Source organism: Schistocerca nitens, chromosome 9, assembly GCF_023898315.1.
Source record: "Schistocerca nitens isolate TAMUIC-IGC-003100 chromosome 9, iqSchNite1.1, whole genome shotgun sequence".
NCBI lineage: Eukaryota > Metazoa > Arthropoda > Insecta > Orthoptera > Acrididae > Schistocerca > Schistocerca nitens.
This window is the reverse complement of record NC_064622.1, coordinates 498,409,298-498,434,625: the sequence shown is the minus strand read 5'-3', so window position 1 is coordinate 498,434,625 and position 25,328 is coordinate 498,409,298.

The following is a 25,328-nucleotide window of genomic DNA, read 5'->3' as shown; positions in this document are numbered from 1 at the left end:
CGATATTGTTGTAGAATATATCGCCGGTCCCACACATCACTTGCGAATCTATTAACGAAAGAAAATGCAATCATTAGCGCACTCCTAAGTCACCAGAATGCGTAATTTTATTTGTATTCTTAAACCATAATGAAAAAAATTAAAACATCGAGCTGTCACTTACCAAAAAACATATTATTCATGCAGTCATCCACTGTAGGTAGATACATTCGGTGTGAAGAATGCTATGTGCAAAGCACTAGCGATTTTCTTGTAGAATATGTCGTCGCTCCCACACATCTCTTGTCCACCTGCTAATGAAAGAAAATACAATCATTAGCGCAATCAAAACTCACCAGTATGTGTACAATAAGCTGTATTCTAAAGCATCATGAAAAAAATTTAAACATCGAACTGTTACTTCCCAAAGAACTATTTATTCACGCAGTCAGCCCCTGTACGTAGATACATTCGGTGTGAAGAATGCTATGTGCACAGCACTAGCGATATTCTTGTAGTATATATCGCCGCTCCCACACATCACTTGCGAATCTGCTAACGTAAGAAAATGCAATCACTAGCGCACTCCTAAGTCACCAGAATGCGTAATTTTATTGGTATTCTTAAACCATAATGAAAAAAATTAAAACATCGAGCTGTTACTTACCAAAAAACTTATTATTCATGCAGTCATCCACTGTAGGTAGATACATTCGGTGTGAAGAATGCTATGTGCACAGCACTAGCGATATTCTTGTAGAATATATCGCCGCTCCCACACATCTCTTGTCAACCTCTTAATGAAAGAAAATACAATCATTAGCGCAATCAAAAACTCACCAGAATGTGTATAATTAGCTGTATTCTAAAGCAATATGAAAAAAATTTAAACATCGAGCTGTTACTTCCCAAAGAACTATTTATTCACGCAGTCAGCCCCTGAACGTAGATACATTGGGAGTGAAGAATGCTATGTGCACAGCACTAGCGATATTCTTGTAGAATATATCGCCGCTCCCACACATCACTTGCGAATCTGCTAACGAAAGAAAATGCAATCATTAGCGCACTCCTAAGTCACCAGAATGCGTAATTTTATTTGTATTCTTAAACCATAATGAAAAAACTTAAAACATCGAGCTGTTACTTACCAAAAAACTTATTATTCATGCAGTCATCCACTGTAGGTAGATACATTCGGTGTGAAGAATGCTATGTGCAAAGCACTAGCGATTTTCTTGTAGAATATGTCGTCGCTCCCACACATCTCTTGTCTACCTGCTAAAGAAAGAAAATACAATCATTAGCGCAATCAAAACACACCAGAATGTGTATAATTAGCTGTATTCTAAAGCATTATGAAAAAAATTTAAACATCGAGCTGTTACTTCCCAAAGAACTATTTATTCACGCAGTCAGCCCCTGTACGTAGATACATTCGGTGTGCAGAATGCTATGTGCACAGCACTAGCGATATTCTTGTAGAATATATCGCCGCTCCCACACATCACTTGCGAATATGCTAACGAAAGAAAATGCAATCATTGGCGCTCTCCTAAGTCACCATAATGCGTAACTTTATTTGTATTCTGAAACCATAATGAAAAAAATTAAAACATCGAGCTGTTACTTACCAAAAAACTTATTATTCATGCAGTCATCCACTGTAGGTAGATACATTCGGTGTGAAGAATGCTATGTGCACAGCACTAGCGATTTTCTTGTAGAATATGTCGTCGCTCCCACACATCTCTTGTCAAACTGCTAATGAAAGAAATTACAATCATTAGCGCAATCAAAACTTACCAGAATGTGTATAATTAGCTGTATTCTAGAGCATTATGAAAAAAATATAAACATCGACCTGTTACTTCCCAAAGAACTATTTATTCACGCAGTCAGCCCCTGTACGTAGATACATTCGGTGTGAAGAATGCTATGTCCACAGCACTAGCGATATTCTTGTAGAATATATCGCCGCTCCCACACATCACTTGCGAATCTGCTAACGAAAGAAAATGCAATCATTAGCGCACTCCTAAGTCACCAGAATGCGTAACTTTATTTGTATTCTTAAACCATAATGAAAAAAATTGAAACATCGAGCTGTTACTTACCAAAAAACTTATTATTCATGCAGTCATCCACTGTAGGTAGATACATTCGGTGTGAAGAATGCTATGTGCAAAGCACTAGCGATTTTCTTGTAGAATATGTCGTCGCTCCCACATATCTCTTGTCAACCTGCTAGTGAAAGAAAATACAATCATTAGCGCAATCAAAACTCACCAGAATGTGTATAATTAGCTGTATTCTAAAGCATTATGAAAAAAATTTAAACATCGAGCTGTTACTTCCCAAAGAACTATTTATTCACGCAGTCAGCCTCTGTACGTAGATACATTGGGAGTGAAGAATGCTATGTGCACAATACTAGCGATATTCTTGTAGAATATATCGCCGCTCCTACACATCACTTGCGAATCTGCTAACGAAAGAAAATGCAATCATTAGCGCACTCCTAAGTCACCAGAATGCGTAATTTTATTTGTATTCTTAAACCATAATGAAAAAACCTTAAACATCGAGCTGTTACTTACCAAAAAACTTATTATTCATTCAGTCATCCACTGTAGGTAGATACATTCGGTGTGAAGAATGCTATGTGCAAAGCACTAGCATTTTCTTGTAGAATATGTCGTCGCTCCCACACATCTCTTGTCAACCTGCTAAACAAAGAAAATACAATCATTAGCGCAATCAAAACTCACCAGAATGTGTATTATTAGCTGTATTCTAAAGCATTATGAAAAAAATTTAAACATCGAGCTGTTACTTCCCAAAGAACTATTTATTCACGCAGTCAGCCCGGGTACGTAGATACATTGGGAGTGAAGATTGCTATGTGCACAGCACTAGCGATATTCTTGTAGAATATATCGCCGCTCCCACACATCACTTGCGAATCTGCTAACGAAAGAAAATGCAATCATTAGCGCACTCCTAAGTCACCAGAATGCGTAATTTTATTTGTATTCTTAAACCATAATGAAAAAACCTTAAACATCGAGCTGTTACTTACCAGAAAACTTATTATTCATGCAGTCATCCACTGTAGGTAGATACATTCGGTGTGAAGAATGCTATGTACAAAGCACTAGCATTTTCTTGTAGAATATGTCGTCGCTCCCACACATCTCTTGTCAACCTGCTAATGAAAGAAAATACAATCATTAGCGCAATCAAAACTCACCAGAATGTGTATAATTAGCTGTATTCTAAAGCATTATGAAAAAAATTTAAACATCGAGCTGTTACTTCCCAACGAACTATTTATTCACGCAGTCAGCCCCTGTACGTGGATACATTCGGTGTGAAGGATGCTATGTGCACAGCACTAGCGATATTCTTGTAGAATATATCGCCGCTCCACACATCACTTGCGAATCTGCTAACGAAAGAAAATGCAATCATTAGCGCACTCCTAAGTCACCAGAATGCGTAATTTTATTTTTATTCTTAAACCATAATGAAAAAAATTAAAACATCGAGCTGTTACTTACCAAAAAACTTATTATTCATGCAGTCATCCACTGTAGGTAGATACATTCGGTGTGAAGAATGCTATGTGCAAAGCACTAGCATTTTCTTGTAGAATATGTCGTCGCTCCCACACATCTCTTGTCTACCTGCTAAAGAAAGAAAATACAATCATTAGCGCAATCAAAACTCACCAGAATGTGTGTAATTAGCTGTATTCTAAAGCATTATGAAAAAAATTTAAACATCGAGCTGTTACCTCCCAAAGAACTATTTATTCACGCAGTCAGCCCCTGTACGTAGATACATTCGGTGTGCAGAATGCTATGTGCACAGCACTAGCGATATTCTTGTAGAATATATCGCCGCTCCCACACATCACTTACGAATATGCTAACGAAAGAAAATGCAATCATTGGCGCTCTCCTAAGTCACCAGAATGCGTAACTTTATTTGTATTCTTAAACCATAATGAAAAAAATTAAAACATCGAGCTGTTACTTACCAAAAAACTTATTATTCATGCAGTCATCCACTGTAGGTAGATACATTCGGTGTGAAGAATGCTATGTGCACAGCACTAGCGATTTTCTTGTAGAATATGTCGTCGCTCCCACACATCTCTTCTCAAACTGCTAATGAAAGAAAATACAATCATTAGCGCAATCAAAACTTACCAGAATGTGTATAATTAGCTGTATTCTAGAGCATTATGAAAAAAATATAAACATCGAGCTGTTACTTCCCAAAGAACTATTTATTCACGCAGTCAGCCCCTGTACGTAGATACATTCGGTGTGAAGAATGCTATGTCCACACCACTAGCGATATTCTTGTAGAATATATCGCCGCTCCCACACATCACTTGCGAATCTGCTAACGAAAGAAAATGCAATCATTAGCGCACTCCTAAGTCACCAGAATGCGTAACTTTATTTGTATTATTAAACCATAATGAAAAAAATTAAAACATCGAGCTGTTACTTACCAAAAAACTTATTATTCATGCAGTCATCCACTGTAGGTAGATACATTCGGTGTGAAGAATGCTATGTGCAAAGCACTAGCGATTTTCTTGTAGAATATGTCGTCGCTCCCACATATCTCTTGTCAACCTGCTAATGAAAGAAAATACAATCATTAGCGCAATCAAAACTCACCAGAATGTGTATAATTAGCTGTATTCTAAAGCATTATGAAAAAAATTTAAACATCGAGCTGTTACTTCCCAAAGAACTATTTATTCACGCTGCCAGCCTCTGTACGTAGATACATTGGGAGTGAAGAATGCTATGTGCACAGCACTAGCGATATTCTTGTAGAATATATCGTCGCTCCCACACATCACTTGCGAATCTGCTAACGAAAGAAAATGCAATCATTAGCGCACTCCTAAATCACCGGAATGCGTAACTTTATTTTTATTCTTAAACCATAATGAAAAAAATTAAAACATCGAGCTGTTACTTACCAAAAAACTTATTATTCACGCAGTCATCCACTGTAGGTAGATGCATTTTGTGTGAAGAATGCTATGTGCAAAGCACTAGCGATTTTCTTGTAGAATATGTCGTCGCTCCCACACATCTCATGTCTACCTGCTAATGAAAGAAAATACAATCATTAGCACAATCAAAACTCACAAGAATTTGTATAATTAGCTGTATTCTAAAGCATTATGAAAAAAATTTAAACATCGAGCTGTTACTTCCCAAAGAACTATTTATTCACTCAGTCAGCCCCTGTACGTAGATACATTCGGTGTGAAGAATGCTATGTGCACAGCACTAGCATATTCTTGTAGAATATATCGCCGCTCCCACACATCACTTGCGAATCTGCTAACGAAAGAAAATGCAATCATTGGCGCACTCCTAAGTCACCAGAATGCGTAACTTTATTTGTATTCTTAAAGCATAATGAAAAAAATTAAAACATCGAGTTGTTACTTACCAAAAAACTTATTATTCATGCAGTCATCCACTGTAGGTAGATACATTCGGTGTGAAGAATGCTACGTGCAAAGCACTAGCGATTTTCTTGTTGAATATGTCGTCGCACCCACACATCCCTTGTCAACCTGCTAAAGATAGAAAATACAATCATTAGCTCAATCAAAACTCACCAGAATGTGTATAATTAGCTGTATTCTATAGCATTATGAAAAAAATTTAAGCATCGAGCTGTTACTTCCCAAAGAACTATTTATTCACGCAATCAGCCCCTGTACGTAGATACATTGGGAGTGAAGAATGCTATGTGCACAGCACTAGCGATATTCTTGTAGAATATGTCGCCGCTCCCACACATCACTTGCGAATCTGCTAACGAAAGAAAATGCAATCATTAGCGCACTCCTAAGTCACCAGAATGCGTAATTTTATTTGTATTCTTAAACCATAATGAGAAAAATTAAAACATCGAGCTGTTACTTACCAAAAAACTTATTATTCATGCAGTCATCCACTGTAGGTAGATACGTTCGGTGTGAAGAATGCTATGTGCACAGCACTAGCGATATTCTTGTAGAATATATCGCCGCTCCCACACATCACTTGCGAATCTGCTAACGAAAGAAAATGCAATCATTAGCGCACTCCTAAGTCACCAGAATGCGTAACTTTATTTGTATTCTTAAACCATAATGAATAAAATTAAATCATCGAGCTGTTACTTACCAAAAAACTTATTATTCATGCAGTCATCCACTGTAGGTAGATACATTCGGTGTGAAGAATGCTATGTGCAAAGCACTAGCGATTGTCTTGTAGAATATGTCGTCGCTTCCACATATCTCTTGTCAACCTGCTAATGAAAGAAAATACAATCATTAGCGCAATCAAAACTCACCAGAATGTGTACAATTAGCTGTATTCTAAAGCATTAGGAAAAAATTTAAACATCGAGCTGTTACTTCCCAAAGAACTATTTATTCACGCAGTTAGCCTCTGTACGTAGATACATTGGGAGTGAAGAATGCTATGTGCACAGCAGTAGCGATATTCTTGTAGAATATATCGTCGCTCCCACACATCATTTGCGAATCTGCTAACGAAAGAAAATGCAATCATTAGCGCACTCCTAAGTCACCAGAATGCGTAACTTTATTTGTATTCTTAAACCATAATGAAAAAAATTAAAACATCGAGCTGTTACTTACCAAAAAACTTATTATTCATGCAGTCATCCACTGTAGGTAGATACATTCGGTGTGAAGAATGCTATGTGCACAGCACTAGCGATTTCCTTGTAGAATATGTCGTCGCTCCCACACATGTCTTGTCAAACTGCTAATGAAAGAAAATACAATCATTAGCGCAATCAAAACTTACCAGAATGTGTATAATTAGCTGTATTCTAAAGGATTATGAAAAAAATTTAAACATCGACCTGTTACTTACCTAAGAACTATTTATTCACGCAGTCAGCCCCTGTACGTAGATACATTCGGTGTGAAGAACGCTATGTGCACAGCACTAGCGATATTCTTGTAGAATATATCGTCGCTCCCACACATCACTTGCGAATCTGCTAACGAAAGAAAATGCAATCATTAGCGCACTCCTAAGTCACCAGAATGCGTAATTTTATTTGTATTCTTAAACCATAATGAAAAAACCTTAAACATCGAGCTCTTACTTACCAAAAAACTTATTGTTCATGCAGTCGTCCACTGTAGGTAGATACATTCGGTGTGAAGAATGCTATGTGCAAAGCACTAGCATTTTCTTGTAGAATATGTCGTCGCTCCCACACATCTCTTGTCAACCTGCTAATGAAAGAAAATACAATCATTAGCGCAATCAAAAATCACCAGAATGTGTATAATTAGCTGTATTCTAAAGCATTATGAAAAAAATTTAAACATCGAGCTGTTACTTCCGAAAGAACTATTTATTCACGCAGTCAGCCCCTGTACGTAGATACATTGGGAGTGAAGATTGCTATGTGCACAGCACTAGTGATATGCTTGTAGAATATATCGCCGCTCCCACACATCACTTGCGAATCTGCTAACGAAAGAAAATGCAATCATTAGCGCACTCCTGAGTCACCAGAATGCGTAACTTTATTTTTATTCTTAAACCATAATGAAAAAAATTAAAACATCGAGCTGTAACTTACCAAAAAACTTATTATTCACGCAGTCATCCACTGTAGGTAGATACATTTTGTGTGAAGAATGCTATGTGCAAAGCACTAGCGATTTTCTTGTACAATATGTCGTCGCTCCCACACATCTCTTGTCTACCTGCTAATGAAAGAAAATACAATCATTAGCGCAATCAAAACTCACCAGAATGTGTATAATTAGCTGTATTCCAAAGCATTATGAAAAAACTTTAAACATCGAGCTGTTACTTCCCAAAGAACTATTTATTCACGCAGTCAGCCCCTGTACGTAGATACATTCGGTGTGAAGAAAGCTATGTGCACAGCACTAGCGATATTCTTGTAGAATATATCGCCGCTCCCACACATCACTTGCGAATCTGCTAACGAAAGAAAATGCAATCATTAGCGCACTCCTAAGTCACCAGAATGCGTAATTTTATTTGTATTCTTAAACCATAATGAAAAAAATTAAAACATCGAGCTGTTACTTACCAAAAAACTTATTATTCATGCAGTCATCCACTGTAGGTAGATACATTCGGTGTGAAGAATGCTATGTGCACAGCACTAGCGATTTCCTTGTAGAATATGTCGTCGCTCCCACACATGTCTTGTCAAACTGCTAATGAAAGAAAATACAATCATTAGCGCAATCAAAGCTTACCAGAATTTGTATAATTAGCTGTATTCTAAAGCATTATGAAAAAAATTTAAACATCGACCTGTTACTTACCTAGGAACTATTTATTCACGCAGTCAGCCCCTGTATGTAGATACATTCGGTGTGAAGAACGCTATGTGCACAGCACTAGCGATATTCTTGTAGAATATATCGCCGCTCCCACACATCACTTGCGAATCTGCTAACGAAAGAAAATGCAATCATTAGCGCACTCCTAAGTCACCAGAATGCGTAACTTTATTTGTATTCTTAAACCATAATGAAAAAAATTAAATCATCGAGCTGTTACTTACCAAAAAACTTATTATTCATGCAGTCATCCACTGCAGGCAGATACATTCGGTGTGAAGAATGCTATGTGCAAAGCACTAGCGATTTTCTTGTAGAATATGTCGTCGCTCCCACATATCTCTTGTCAACCTACTAATGAAAGAAAATACAATCATTAGCGCAATCAAAACTCACCAGAATGTGTATAATTAGCTGTATTCTAAAGCATTATGAAAAAAATTTAAACATCGAGCTGTTACTTCCCAAAGAACTGTTTATTCACCCAGTCAGCCTCTGTATGTAGATACATTGGGAGTGAAGATTGCTATGTGCACAGCACTAGCGATATTCTTGTAGAATATATCGCCGGTCCCACACATCACTTGCGAATCTGCTAACAAAAGAAAATGCAATCATTAGCGCACTCCTGAGTCACCAGAATGCGTAACTTTATTTTTATTCTTAAACCATAATGAAAAAAATTAAAACATCGAGCTGTTACTTACCAAAAAACTTATTATTCATGCAGTCATCCACTGTACGTAGATACATTCGGTGTGAAGAATGCTATGTGCACAGCACTAGCGATTTTCTTGTAGAATATGTCGTCGCTCCCACACATCTCTTGTCAAACTGCTAATGAAAGAAAATACAATCATTAGCGCAATCAAAACTTACCAGAATGTGTATAACTAGCTGTATTCTAGAGCATTATGAAAAAAATATAAACATCGAGCTGTTACTTCCCAAAGAACTATTTATTCACGCAGTCAGCCCCTGTACGTAGATACATTCGGTGTGAAGAATGCTATGTCCACAGCACTAGCGATATTCTTGTAGAATATATCGCCGCTCCCACACATCACTTGCGAATCTGCTAACGAAAGAAAATGCAATCATTAGCGCACTCCTAAGTCACCAGAATGCGTAACTTTATTTGTATTATTAAACCATAATGAAAAAAATTAAAACATCGAGCTGTTACTTACCAAAAAACTTATTATTCATGCAGTCATCCACTGTAGGTAGATACATTCGGTGTGAAGAATGCTATGTGCAAAGCACTAGCGATTTTCTTGTAGAATATGTCGTCGCTCCCACATATCTCTTGTCAACCTGCTAATGAAAGAAAATACAATCATTAGCGCAATCAAAACTCACCAGAATGTGTATAATTAGCTGTATTCTAAAGCATTATGAAAAAAATTTAAACATCGAGCTGTTACTTCCCAAAGAACTATTTATTCACGCAGTCAGCCTCTGTACGTAGATACATTGGGAGTGAAGAATGCTATGTGCACAGCACTAGCGATATTCTTGTAGAATATATCGTCGCTCCCACACATCACTTGCGAATCTGCTAACGAAAGAAAATGCAATCATTAGCGCACTCCTAAGTCACCGGAATGCGTAACTTTATTTTTATTCTTAAACCATAATGAAAAAAATTAAAACATCGAGCTGTTACTTACCAAAAAACTTATTATTCACGCAGTCATCCACTGTAGGTAGATACATTTTGTGTGAAGAATGCTATGTGCAAAGCACTAGCGATTTTCTTGTAGAATATGTCGTCGCTCCCACACATCTCATGTCTACCTGCTAATGAAAGAAAATACAATCATTAGCACAATCAAAACTCACCAGAATTTGAATAATTAGCTGTATTCTAAAGCATTATGAAAAAAATTTAAACATCGAGCTGTTACTTCCCAAAGAACTATTTATTCACGCAGTCAGCCCCTGTACGTAGATACATTCGGTGTGAAGAATGCTATGTGCACAGCACTAGCATATTCTTGTAGAATATATCGCCGCTCCCACACATCACTTGCGAATCTGCTAACGAAAGAAAATGCAATCATTGCCGCACTCCTAAGTCACCAGAATGCGTAACTTTATTTGTATTCTTAAAGCATAATGAAAAAAATTAAAACATCGAGTTGTTACTTACCAAAAAACTTATTATTCATGCAGTCATCCACTATAGGTAGATACATTCGATGTGAAGAATGCTACGTGCAAAGCACTAGCGATTTTCTTGTTGAATATGTCGTCGCACCCACACATCCCTTGTCAACCTGCTAAAGATAGAAAATACAATCATTAGCTCAATCAAAACTCACCAGAATGTGTATAATTAGCTGTATTCTATAGCATTATGAAAAAAATTTAAGCATCGAGCTGTTACTTCCCAAAGAACTATTTATTCACGCAATCAGCCCCTGTACGTAGATACATTGGGAGTGAAGAATGCTATGTGCACAGCACTAGCGATATTCTTGTAGAATATGTCGCCGCTCCCACACATCACTTGCGAATCTGCTAACGAAAGAAAATGCAATCATTAGCGCACTCCTAAGTCACCAGAATGCGTAATTTTATTTGTATTCTTAAACCATAATGAGAAAAATTAAAACATCGAGCTGTTACTTACCAAAAAACTTATTATTCATGCAGTCATCCACTGTAGGTAGATACGTTCGGTGTGAAGAATGCTATGTGCACAGCACTAGCGATATTCTTGTAGAATATATCGCCGCTCCCACACATCACTTGCGAATCTGCTAACGAAAGAAAATGCAATCATTAGCGCACTCCTAAGTCACCAGAATGCGTAACTTTATTTGTATTCTTAAACCATAATGAAAAAAATTAAATCATCGAGCTGTTACTTACCAAAAAACTTATTATTCATGCAGTCATCCACTGTAGGTAGATACATTCGGTGTGAAGAATGCTATGTGCAAAGCACTAGCGATTGTCTTGTAGAATATGTCGTCGCTCCCACATACCTCTTGTCAACCTGCTAATGAAAGAAAATACAATCATTAGCGCAATCAAAACTCACCAGAATGTGTATAATTAGCTGTATTCTAAAGCATTAGGAAAAAATTTAAACATCGAGCTGTTACTTCCCAAAGAACTATTTATTCACGCAGTCAGCCTCTGTACGTAGATACATTGGGAGTGAAGAATGCTATGTGCACAGCAGTAGCGATATTCTTGTAGAATATATCGTCGCTCCCACACATCACTTGCGAATCTGCTAACGAAAGAAAATGCAATCATTAGCGCACTCCTAAGTCACCAGAATGCGTAATTTTATTTGTATTCTTAAACCATAATGAATAAACCTTAAACATCGAGCTGTTACTTACCAAAAAACTTATTGTTTATGCAGTCATCCACTGTAGGTAGATACATCCGGTGTGAAGAATGCTATGTGCAAAGCACTAGCATTTTCTTGTAGAATATGTCGTCGCTCCCACACATCTCTTGTCAACCTGCTAATGAAAGAAAATACAATCATTAGCGCAATCAAAACTCACCAGAATGTGTATAATTAGCTGTATTCTAAAGCATTATGAAAAAAATTTAAACATCGAGCTGTTACTTCCCAAAGAACTATTTATTCACGCAGTCAGCCCCTATACGTAGATACATTCGGTGTGAAGGATACTAGGTGCACAGCACTAGCGATATTCTTGTAGAATATATCGCCGCTCCACACATCACTTGCGAATCTGCTAACGAAAGAAAATGCAATCATTAGCGCACTCCTAAGTCACCAGAATGCGTAACTTTATTTGTATTCTTAAACCATAATGAAAAAAATTAAAACATCGAGCTGTTACTTACCAAAAAACTTATTATTCATGCAGTCATCCACTGTAGGTAGATACATTCGGTGTGAAGAATGCTATGTGCACAGCACTAGCGATTTCCTTGTAGAATATGTCGTCGCTCCCACACATGTCTTGTCAAACTGCTAATGAAAGAAAATACAATCATTAGCGCAATCAAAACTTACCAGAATGTGTATAATTAGCTGTATTCTAAAGGATTATGAAAAAAATTTAAACATCGACCTGTTACTTACCTAAGAACTATTTATTCACGCAGTCAGCCCCTGTACGTAGATACATTCGGTGTGAAGAACGCTATGTGCACAGCACTAGCGATATTCTTGTAGAATATATCGTCGCTCCCACACATCACTTGCGAATCTGCTAACGAAAGAAAATGCAATCATTAGCGCACTCCTAAGTCACCAGAATGCGTAATTTTATTTGTATTCTTAAACCATAATGAAAAAACCTTAAACATCGAGCTCTTACTTACCAAAAAACTTATTGTTCATGCAGTCGTCCACTGTAGGTAGATACATTCGGTGTGAAGAATGCTATGTGCAAAGCACTAGCATTTTCTTGTAGAATATGTCGTCGCTCACACACATCTCTTGTCAACCTGCTAATGAAAGAAAATACAATCATTAGCGCAATCAAAAATCACCAGAATGTGTATAATTAGCTGTATTCTAAAGCATTATGAAAAAAATTTAAACACGAGCTGTTACTTCCGAAAGAACTATTTATTCACGCAGTCAGCCCCTGTACGTAGATACATTGGGAGTGAAGATTGCTATGTGCACAGCACTAGTGATATGCTTGTAGAATATATCGCCGCTCCCACACATCACTTGCGAATCTGCTAACGAAAGAAAATGCAATCATTAGCGCACTCCTGAGTCACCAGAATGCGTAACTTTATTTTTATTCTTAAACCATAATGAAAAAAATTAAAACATCGAGCTGTTACTTACCAAAAAACTTATTATTCACGCAGTCATCCACTGTAGGTAGATACATTTTGTGTGAAGAATGCTATGTGCAAAGCACTAGCGATTTTCTTGTAGAATATGTCGTCGCTCCCACACATCTCTTGTCTACCTGCTAATGAAAGAAAATACAATCATTAGCGCAATCAAAACTCACCAGAATGTGTATAATTAGCTGTATTCCAAAGCATTATGAAAAAAATTTAAACATCGAGCTGTTACTTCCCAAAGAACTATTTATTCACGCAGTCAGCCCCTGTACGTAGATACATTCGGTGTGAAGAAAGCTATGTGCACAGCACTAGCGATATTCTTGTAGAATATATCGCCGCTCCCACACATCACTTGCGAATCTGCTAACGAAAGAAAATGCAATCATTAGCGCACTCCTAAGTCACCAGAATGCGTAGTTTTATTTGTATTCTTAAACCATAATGAAAAAAATTAAAACATCGAGCTGTTACTTACCAAAAAACTTATTATTCATGCAGTCATCCACTGTAGGTAGATACATTCGGTGTGAAGAATGCTATGTGCACAGCACTAGCGATTTCCTTGTAGAATATGTCGTCGCTCCCACACATGTCTTGTCAAACTGCTAATGAAAGAAAATACAATCATTAGCGCAATCAAAACTTACCAGAATTTGTATAATTAGCTGTATTCTAAAGCATTATGAAAAAAATTTAAACATCGACCTGTTACTTACCTAAGAACTATTTATTCACGCAGTCAGCCCCTGTACGTAGATACATTCGGTGTGAAGAACGCTATGTGCACAGCACTAGCGAAATTCTTGTAGAATATATCGCCGCTCCCACACATCACTTGCGAATCTGCTAACGAAAGAAAATGCAATCATTAGCGCACTCCTAAGTCACCAGAATGCGTAACTTTATTTGTATTCTTAAACCATAATGAAAAAAATTAAATCATCGAGCTGTTACTTACCAAAAAACTTATTATTCATGCAGTCATCCACTGCAGGTAGATACATTCGGTGTGAAGAATGCTATGTGCAAAGCACTAGCGATTTTCTTGTAGAATATGTCGTCGCTCCCACATATCTCTTGTCAACCTACTAAAGAAAGAAAATACAATCATTAGCGCAATCAAAACTCACCAGAATGTGTATAATTAGCTGTATTCTAAAGCATTATGAAAAAAATTTAAACATCGAGCTGTTACTTCCCAAAGAACTATTTATTCACCCAGTCAGCCTCTGTACGTAGATACATTGGGAGTGAAGAATGCTATGTGCACAGCAGTAGCGATATTCTTGTAGAATATATCGTCGCTCCCACTCATCACTTGCGAATCTGCTAACAAAAGAAAATGCAATCATTAGCGCACTCCTAAGTCACCAGAATGCGTAATTTTATTTGTATTCTTAAACCATAATGAAAAAACCTTAAACATCGAGCTGTTACTTACCAAAAAACTTATTGTTCATGCAGTCGTCCACTGTAGGTAGATACATTCGGTGTGAAGAATGCTATGTGCAAAGCACTAGCATTTTCTTGTAGAATATGTCGTCGCTCCCACACATCTCTTGTCAACCTGCTAATGAAAGAAAATACAATCATTAGCGCAATCAAAAATCACCAGAATATGTATAATTAGATGTATTCTAAAGCATTATGAAAAAAATTTAAACATCGAGCTGTTACTTCCGAAAGAACTATTTATTCACGCAGTCAGCCCCTGTACGTAGATACATTGGGAGTGAAGATTGCTATGTGCACAGCACTAGCGATATTCTTGTAGAATATATCGCCGGTCCCACACATCACTTGCGAATCTGCTAACAAAAGAAAATGCAATCATTAGCGCACTCCTGAGTCGCCAGAATGCGTAACTTTATTTTTATTCTTAAACCATAATGAAAAAAATTAGAACATCGAGCTGTTACTTACCAAAAAACTTATTATTCATGCAGTCATCCACTGTAGGTTGATACATTTTGTGTGAAGAATGCTATGTGCAAAGCACTAGCGATTTTCTTGTAGTATATGTCGTCGCTCCCACACATCTCTTGTCTACCTGCTAATGAAAGAAAATACAATCATTAGCGCAATTAAAACTCACCAGAATGTGTATAATTAGCTGTATTCTAAAGCATTATGAAAAAAATTTAAGCATCGAGCTGTTACTTCCCAAAGAACTATTTATTCACGCAGTCAGCCCCTGTACGTAGATACATTGGGAGTGAAGAATGCTATGTGCACAGCACTAGCGATATTCTTGTAGAATATATCGCCGCTCCCACACATCACTTGCGAATCTGCTAACGAAAGAAAATACTATCATTAGCGCACTCCTGAGTCACCAGAATGCGTAATTTTATTTGTATTCTTAAACTAAAATGAAAAAAATAAAACATCGAGCTGTTACTTACCAAAAAACTTATTATTCATGCAGTCATCCACTGTAGGTAGATACATTCGGTGTGAAGAATGCTATGTGCACAGCACTTACGATTTTCTTGTAGAATATGTCGTCGCTCCCACACATCTCTTGTCAACCTGCTAATGAAAGAAAATACAATCATTAGCGCAATCAAAACTCACCAGAATGTGTATAATTAGCTGTTTTCTAAAGCATTATGAAAGAAATTTAAACATCGAACAGTTACTTCCCGTAGAACTATTTATTCACGCAGTCAGCCCCTGTACGTAGATACATTGGGAGTGAAGAATGCTATGTGCACAGCACTAGCGATATTCTTGTAGAATATATCGCCGCTCCCACACATCACTTGCGAATCTGCTAACGAAAGAAAATGCAATCGTTAGCGCACTCCTAAGTCACCAGAATGCGTAATTTTATTTGTATTCTTGAACCGTAACGAAAAAAATTAAAACATCGAGGTGTTACTTACCAAAAAACTTATTATTCATGCAGTCATCCACTACAGGTAGATACATTCGGTGTGAAGAATGCTATGTGCAAAGCACTAGCGATTTTCTTGTAGAATATGTCGTCGCTCCCACACATCACTTGCGAATCTGCTAACGAAAGAAAATACAATCATTAGCGCACTCCTAAGTCACCAGAATGCGTAATTTTATTTGTATTCTTAAACCATAATGAAAAAAATTAAAACATCGAGCTGTTACTTACCAAAAAACTTATTATTCATGCAGTCATCCACTGTAGGTAGATACATTTGGTGTGAAGAATGCTATGTGCATAGCACTAGCGATTTTCTTGTTGAATATGTCGTCGCTCCAACACATTTCTTGTCAACCTGCTAATGAAAGAAAATACAATCATTAGCGCAATCAAAACTCACCAGAATGTGTATAATTAGCTGTATTCTATAGCATTATGAAAAAAATTTAAACATCGAGCTGTTACTTCCCAAAGAACTATTTATTCACGCAGTCAGCCTCTGTACGTAGATACATTGGGAGTGAAGAATGCTATGTGCACAGCAGTAGCGATATTCTTGTAGAATATATCGTCGCTCCCACACATCACTTGCGAATCTGCTAACGAAAGAAGATGCAATCATTAGCGCACTCCTGAGTCACCAGAATGCGTAACTTTATTTTTATTCTTAAACCATAATGAAAAAAATTAAAACATCGAGCTGTTACTTACCAAAAAACTTATTATTCACGCAGTCATCCACTGTAGGTAGATACATTCGGTGTGAAGAATGCTATGTGCAAAGCACTAGCGATTTTCTTGTAGAATATGTCGTCGCTCCCACACATCTCTTGTCTACCTGCTAATGAAAGAAAATACAATCATTAGCGCAATCAAAACTCACCAGAATGTGTATAATTAGCTGTATTCTAAAGCATTATGAAAAAAATTTAAGCATCGAGCTGTTACTTCCCAAAGAACTATTTATTCACGCAGTCAGCCCCTGTACGTATATACATTGGGAGTGAAGAATGCTATATGCACAGCACTAGCGATATTCTTGTAGAATATATCGCCGCTCCCACACATCACTTGCGAATCTGCTAACGAAAGAAAATGCAATCATTAGCGCACTCCTAAGTCACCAGAATGCGTAATTTTATTTGTATTCTTAAACCATAATGAAAAAAATTAAAACATCGAGCTGTTACTTACCAAAAAACTTATTATTCATGCAGTCATCCACTGTAGGTAGATACATTCGGTGTGAAGAATGCTATGTGCACAGCACTAGCGATTTCCTTGTAGAATATGTCGTCGCTCCCACATATGTCTTGTCAAACTGCTAATGAAAGAAAATACAATCATTAGCGCAATCAAAACTTACCAGAATGTGTATAATTAGCTGTATTCTAAAGCATTATAAAAAAAATTTAAACATCGACCTGTTACTTACCTAAGAACTATTTATTCACGCAGTCAGCCCCTGTACGTAGATACATTCGGTGTGAAGAACGCTATGTGCACAGCACTAGCGATATTCTTGTAGAATATATCGCCGCTCCCACACATCACTTGCGAATCTGCTAACGAAAGAAAATGCAATCATTAGCGCACTCCTAAGTCACCAGAATGCGTAACTTTATTTGTATTCTTAAACCATAATGAAAAAAATTAAATCATCGAGCTGTTACTTACCAAAAAACTTATTATTCATGCAGTCATCCACTGTAGGTAGATACATTCGGTGTGAAGAATGCTATGTGCAAAGCACTAGCATTTTCTTGTAGAATATGTCGTCGCTCCCACACATCTCTTGTCAACCTGCTAATGAAAGAAAATACAATCATTAGCGCAATCAAAAATCACCAGAATGTGTATAATTAGCTGTATTCTAAAGCATTATGAAAAAAATTTAAACATCGAGCTGTTACTTCCGAAAGAACTATTTATTCACGCAGTCAGCCCCTGTACGTAGATACATTGGGAGTGAAGATTGCTATGTGCACTGTACTAGCGATATTCTTGTAGAATATATCGCCGGTCCCACACATCACTTGCGAATCTGCTAACAAAAGAAAATGCAATCATTAGCGCACTCCTGAGTCACCAGAATGCGTAACTTTATTTTTATTCTTAAACCATAATGAAAAAAATTAGAACATCGAGCTGTTACTTACCAAAAAACTTATTATTCATGCAGTCATCCACTGTAGGTAGATACATTTTGTGTGAAGAATGCTATGTGCAAAGCACTAGCGATTTTCTTGTAGTATATGTCGTCGCTCCCACACATCTCTTGTCTACCTGCTAATGAAAGAAAATACAATCATTAGCGCAATTAAAACTCACCAGAATGTGTATAATTAGCTGTATTCTAAAGCATTATGAAAAAAATTTAAGCATCGAGCTGTTACTTCCCAAAGAACTATTTATTCACGCAGTCAGCCCCTGTACGTAGATACATTGGGAGTGAAGAATGCTATGTGCACAGCACTAGCGATATTCTTGTAGAATATATCGCCGCTCCCACACATCACTTGCGAATCTGCTAACGAAAGAAAATACTATCATTAGCGCACTCCTGAGTCACCAGAATGCGTAACTTTATTTTTATTCTTAAACCATAATGAAAAAAATTAAAACATCGAGTTGTTACTTACCAAAAAACTTATTATTCATGCAGTCATCCACTGTAGGTAGATACATTCGGTGTGAAGAATGCTATGTGCACAGCACTAGCGATTTTCTTGTAGAATATGTCGTCGCTCCCACACATCTCTTGTCAACCTGCTAATGAAAGAAAATACAATCATTAGCGCAATCAAAACTCACCAGAATGTGTATAATTAGCTGTTTTCTAAAGCATTATGAAAGAAATTTAAACATCGAACAGTTACTTCCCATAGAACTATTTATTCACGCAGTCAGCCCCTGTACGTAGATACATTGGGAGTGAAGAATGCTATGTGCACAGCACTAGCGATATTCTTGTAGAATATATCGCCGCTCCCACACATCACTTGCGAATCTGCTAACGAAAGAAAATGCAATCATTAGCGCACTCCTCAGTCACCAGAATGCGTAATTTTATTTGTATTCTTGAACCGTAATGAAAAAATTAAAACATCGAGCTGTTACTTACCAAAAAACTTATTATTCATGCAGTCATCCACTATAGGTAGATACATTCGGTGTGAAGAATGCTATGTGCAAAGCACTAGCGATTTTCTTGTAGAATATGTCGTCGCACCCACACATCACTTGCGAATCTGCTAACGAAAGAAAATGCAATCACTAGCGCACTCCTAAGTCACCAGAATGCGTAATTTTATTTGTATTCTTAAACAATAATGAAAAAAATTAAAACATCGAGCTGTTACTTACCAAAAAACTTATTATTCATGCAGTCATCCACTGTAGGTAGATACATTCGGTGTGAAGAATGCTATGTGCATAGCACTAGCGATTTTCTTGTTGAATATGTTGTCGCTCCCACACATTTCTTGTCAACCTGCTAATGAAAGAAAATACAATCATTAGCGCAATCAAAACTCACCAGAATGTGTATAATTAGCTGTATTCTAAAGCATTATGAAAAAAATTTAAACATCGAGCTGTTACTTCCCAAAGAACTATTTTTTCACGCAGTCAGCCTCTGTACGTAGATACATTCTGTGTGAAGGATACTAGGTGCACAGCACTAGCGATATTCTTGTAGAATATATCGCCGCTCCACACATCACTTGCGAATCTGCTAACGAAAGAAAATGCAATCATTAGCGCACTCCTAAGTCACCAGAATGCGTAATTTTATTTTTATTCTTAAACCATAATGAAAAAAATTAAAACATCGAGCTGTTACTTACCAAAAAACTTATTATTCATGCAGTCATCCACTGTTGGTAGATACATTCGGTGTGAAGAATGCTATGTGCAAAGCACTAGCGATTTTCTTGTTGAATATGTCGTCGCTCCCACACATCTCTTGTCTACCTGCTAAAGAAAGAAAATACAATCATTAGCGCAATCAAAACTCGCCAAATGTGTATAATTAGCTGTATTCTAAACCATTATGAAAAAAATTAAAACATCGAGCTGTTACTTCCCAAAGAAATATTTATTCACGCAGTCAGCCCCTGTACGTAGATACATTGGGAGTGAAGATTGCTATGTGCACAGCACTAGCGATATTCTTGTAGAATATATCGCCGCTCCCACACATCACTTGCGAATCTGCTAACGAAAGAAAATGCAATCATTAGCGCACTCCTGAGTCACCAGAATGCGTAACTTTATTTTTATTCTTAAACCATAATGAAAAAAATTAAAACATCGAGCTGTTACTTACCAAAAAACTTATTATTCATGCAGTCATCCACTGTAGGTAGATACATTCGGTGTGAAGAATGCTATGTGCACAGCACTAGCGATTTCCTTGTAGAATATGTCGTCGCTCCCACACATGTCTTGTCAAACTGCTAATGAAAGAAAATACAATCATTAGCGCAATCAAAACTTACCAGAATGTGTATAATTAGCTGTATTCTAAAGCATTATGAAAAATATTTAAACATCGACCTGTTACTTACCTAAGAACTATTTATTCACGCAGTCAGCCCCTGTACGTAGATACATTCGGTGTGAAGAACGCTATGTGCACAGCACTAGCGATATTCTTGTAGAATATATCGTCGCTCCCACACATCACTTGCGAATCTGCTAACGAAAGAAAATGCAATCATTAGCGCACTCCTAAGTCACCAGAATGCGTAATTTTATTTGTATTCTTAAACCATAATGAAAAAACCTAAAACATCGAGCTGTTACTTACCAAAAAACTTATTGTTCATGCAGTCATCCACTGTAGGTAGATACATTCGGTGTGAAGAATGCTATGTGCAAAGCACTAGCATTTTCTTGTAGAATATGTCGTCGCTCCCACACATCTCTTGTCAACCTGCTAATGAAAGAAAATACAATCACTAGCGCAATCAAAAATCACCAGAATGTGTATAATTAGCTGTATTCTAAAGCATTATGAAAAAAATTTAAACATCGAGCTGTTACTTCCGAAAGAACTATTTATTCACGCAGTCAGCCCCTATACGTAGATACATTCGGTGTGAAGGATACTAGGTGCACAGCACTAGCGATATTCTTGTAGAATATATCGCCGCTCCACACATCACTTGCGAATCTGCTAACGAAAGAAAATGCAATCATTAGCGTACTCCTAAGTCACCAGAATGCGTAATTTTATTTTTATTCTTAAACCATAATGAAAAAAATTAAAACATCGAGCTGTTACTTACCAAAAAAATTATTATTCATGCAGTCATCCACTGTTGGTAGATACATTCGGTGTGAAGAATGCTATGTGCAAAGCACTAGCGATTTTCTTGTTGAATACGTCGTCGCTCCCACACATCTCTTGTCTACCTGCTAAAGAAAGAAAATACAATCATTAGCGCAATCAAAACTCGCCAAATGTGTATAATTAGCTGTATTCTAAACCATTATGAAAAAAATTAAAACATCGAGCTGTTACTTCCCAAAGAACTATTTATTCACGCAGTCAGCCCCTGTACGTAGATACATTGGGAGTGAAGATTGCTATGTGCACAGCAGTAGCGATATTCTTGTAGAATATATCGCCGCTCCCACACATCACTTGCGAATCTGCTAACGAAAGAAAATGCAATCATTAGCGCACTCCTGAGTCACCAGAATGCGTAACTTTATTTTTATTCTTAAACCATAATGAAAAAAATTAAAACATCGAGCTGTTACTTACCAAAAAACTTATTATTCATGCAGTCATCCACTGTAGGTAGATACATTTTGTGTGAAGAATGCTATGTGCAAAGCACTAGCGATTTTCTTGTAGAATATGTCGTCGCTCCCACACATCTCTTGTCTACCTGCTAATGAAAGAAAATACAATCATTAGCGCAATTAAAACTCACCAGAATGTGTATAATTAGCTGTATTCTAAAGCATTATGAAAAAAATTTAAACATCGAGCTGTTACTTCCCAAAGAACTATTTATTCACGCAGTCAGCCCCTGTACGTAGATACATTGGGAGTGAAGAATGCTATGTGCACAGCACTAGCGATATTCTTGTAGAATATATCGCCGGTCCCACACATCACTTGCGAATCTGCTAACGAAAGAAAATACAATCATTAGCGCACTCCTAAGTCACCAGAATGCGTAATTTTATTTGTATTCTTAAACCATAATGAAAAAAATTAAAACATCGAGTTGTTACTTACCAAAAAACTTATTATTCATGCAGTCATCCACTGTAGGTAGATACATTCGGTGTGAAGAATGCTATGTGCTAAGCACTAGCGATTTTCTTGTAGAATATGTCGTCGCTCCCACACATCTCTTGTCAACCTGCTAATGAAAGAAAATACAATCATTAGCGCTATCAAAACTCACCAGAATGTGTATAATTTGCTGTATTCTAAAGCATTATGAAAAAAATTTAAACATCGAGCTGTTACTTCCCAAAGAACTATTTATTCACGCAGTCAGCCCCTGTACGTAGATACATTCGGTGTGAAGAAAGCTATGTGCACAGCACTAGCGATATTCTTGTAGAATATATCGCCGCTCCCACACATCACTTGCGAATCTGCTAACGAAAGAAAATGCAATCATTAGCGCACTCCTAAGTCATCAGAATGCGTAATTTTATTTGTATTCTTAAACTAAAATGAAAAAAATTAAAACATCGAGCTGTTACTTACCAAAAAACTTATTATTCATGCAGTCATCCACTGTAGGTAGATACATTCGGTGTGAAGAATGCTATGTGCACAGCACTTACGATTTTCTTGTAGAATATGTCGTCGCTCCCACACATCTCTTGTTAACCTTCTAATGAAAGGAAATACAATCATTAGCGCAATCAAAACTCACCAGAATGTGTATAATTAGCGGTTTTCTATAGCATTATGAAAGAAATTTAAACATCGAACAGTTACTTCCCATAGAACTATTTATTCACGCACTCAGCCCCTGTACGTAGATACATTGGGAGTGAAGAATGCTATGTGCACAGCACTAGCGATATTCTTGTAGAATATATCGCCGCTCCCACACATCACTTGCGAATCTGCTAACGAAAGAAAATGCAATCGTTAGCGCACTCCTAAGTCACCAGAATGCGTAATTCTATTTGTATTCTTGAACCGTAATGAAAAAAATTAAAACATCGAGCTGTTACTTACCAAAAAACTTATTATTCATGCAGTCATCCACTATAGGTAGATACATTCGGTGTGAAGAAAGCTATGTGCAAAGCACTAGCGATTTTCTTGTAGAATATGTCGTCGCTCCCACACATCACTTGCGAATCTGCTAACGAAAGAAAATGCAATCATTAGCGCACTCCTAAGTCACCAGAATGCGTAATTTTATTTGTATTCTTAAACCATAATTAAAAAAAATTAAAACATCGAGCTGTTACTTACCAAAAAACTTATTATTCATGCAGTCATCCACTGTAGGTAGATACATTCGGTGTGAAGAATGCTATGTGCATAGCACTAGCGATTTTCTTGTTGAATATGTCGTCGCTCCCACACATTTCTTGTCAACCTGCTAATGAAAGAAAATACAATCATTAGCGCAATCAAAACTCACCAGAATGTGTATAATTAGCTGTATTCTAAAGCATTATGAAAAAAATTTAAACACCGAGCTGTTACTTCAAAAAGAACTATTTATTCACGCAGTCAGCTCCTGTACGTAGATACATTCGGTGTGAAGAATGCTATGTGCACAGCACTAGCGATATTCTTGTAGAATATATCGCCGCTCCCACACATAACTTGCGAATCTGCTAACGAAAGAAAATGCAATCATTAGCGCACTCCTAAGTCACCAGAATGCGTAATTTTATTTGTATTCTTAAACCATAATGAAAAAAATTAAAACATCGAGCTGTTACTTACCAAAAAACTTATTATTCATGCAGTCATCCACTGTAGGTAGATACATTCAGTGTGAAGAATGCTATGTGCACAGCACTAGCGATTTTCTTGTAGAATATGTCGTCGCTCCCACACATATCTTGTCAACCTGCTAATGAAAGAAAATACAATCATTTGCGCAAGCAAAACTTACCAGAATGTGTATAATTAGCTGTATTCTAAAGCATTGTGAAAAAAATTTAAACATCGAGCTGTTACTACCCAAAGAACTATTTATTCACGCAGTCAGCCGCTGTACATAGATACATTCGGTGTGAAGAATGCTATGTGCACATCACTAGCGATATTCTTGTAGAATATATCGCCGCTCCCACACATCACTTGCGAATCTGCTAACGAAAGAAAATGCAATCATTAGCGCACTCCTAAGTCACCAGAATGCGTAATTTTATTTGTATTCTTAAACCAAAATGAAAAAAATTAAAACATCGAGCTGTTACTTACCAAAAAACTTATTATTCATGCAGTCATCCACTGTAGGTAGATACATTCGGTGTGAAGAATGCTATGTGCACAGCACTTGCGATTTTCTTGTAGAATATGTCGTCGCTCCCACACATCTCTTGTCAACGTGCTAATGAAAGAAAATACAATCATTAGCGCAATCATAACTCACCAGAATGTGTATAATTAGCTGTTTTCTAAAGCATTATGAAAGAAATTTAAACATCGAACAGTTACTTCCCATAGAATTATTTATTCACGCAGTCAGCCCCTGTACGTAGATACATTGGGAGTGAAGAATGCTATGTGCACAGCACTAGCGATATTCTTGTAGAATATATCGCCGCTCCCACACATAACTTGCGAATCTGCTAACGAAAGAAAATGCAATCATTAGCGCACTCCTAAGTCACCAGAATGCGTAATTTTATTTGTATTCTTGAACCGTAATGAAAAAAATTAGAACATCGAGCTGTTACTTACCAAAAAACTTATTATTCATGCAGTCATCCACTATAGGTAGATACATTCGGTGTGAAGAATGCTATGTGCAAAGCACTAGCGATTTTCTTGTAGAATATGTCGTCGCTCCCACACATCACTTGCGAATCTGCTAACGAAAGAAAATGCAATCATTAGTGCACTCCTAAGACACCAGAATGCGTAATTTTATTTGTATTCTTATACCATAATGAAAAAAATTTTAAACATCGAGCTGTTACTTACCAAAAAACTTATTATTCATGCAGTCATCCACTGTAGGTAGATACATTCGGTGTGAAGAATGCTAT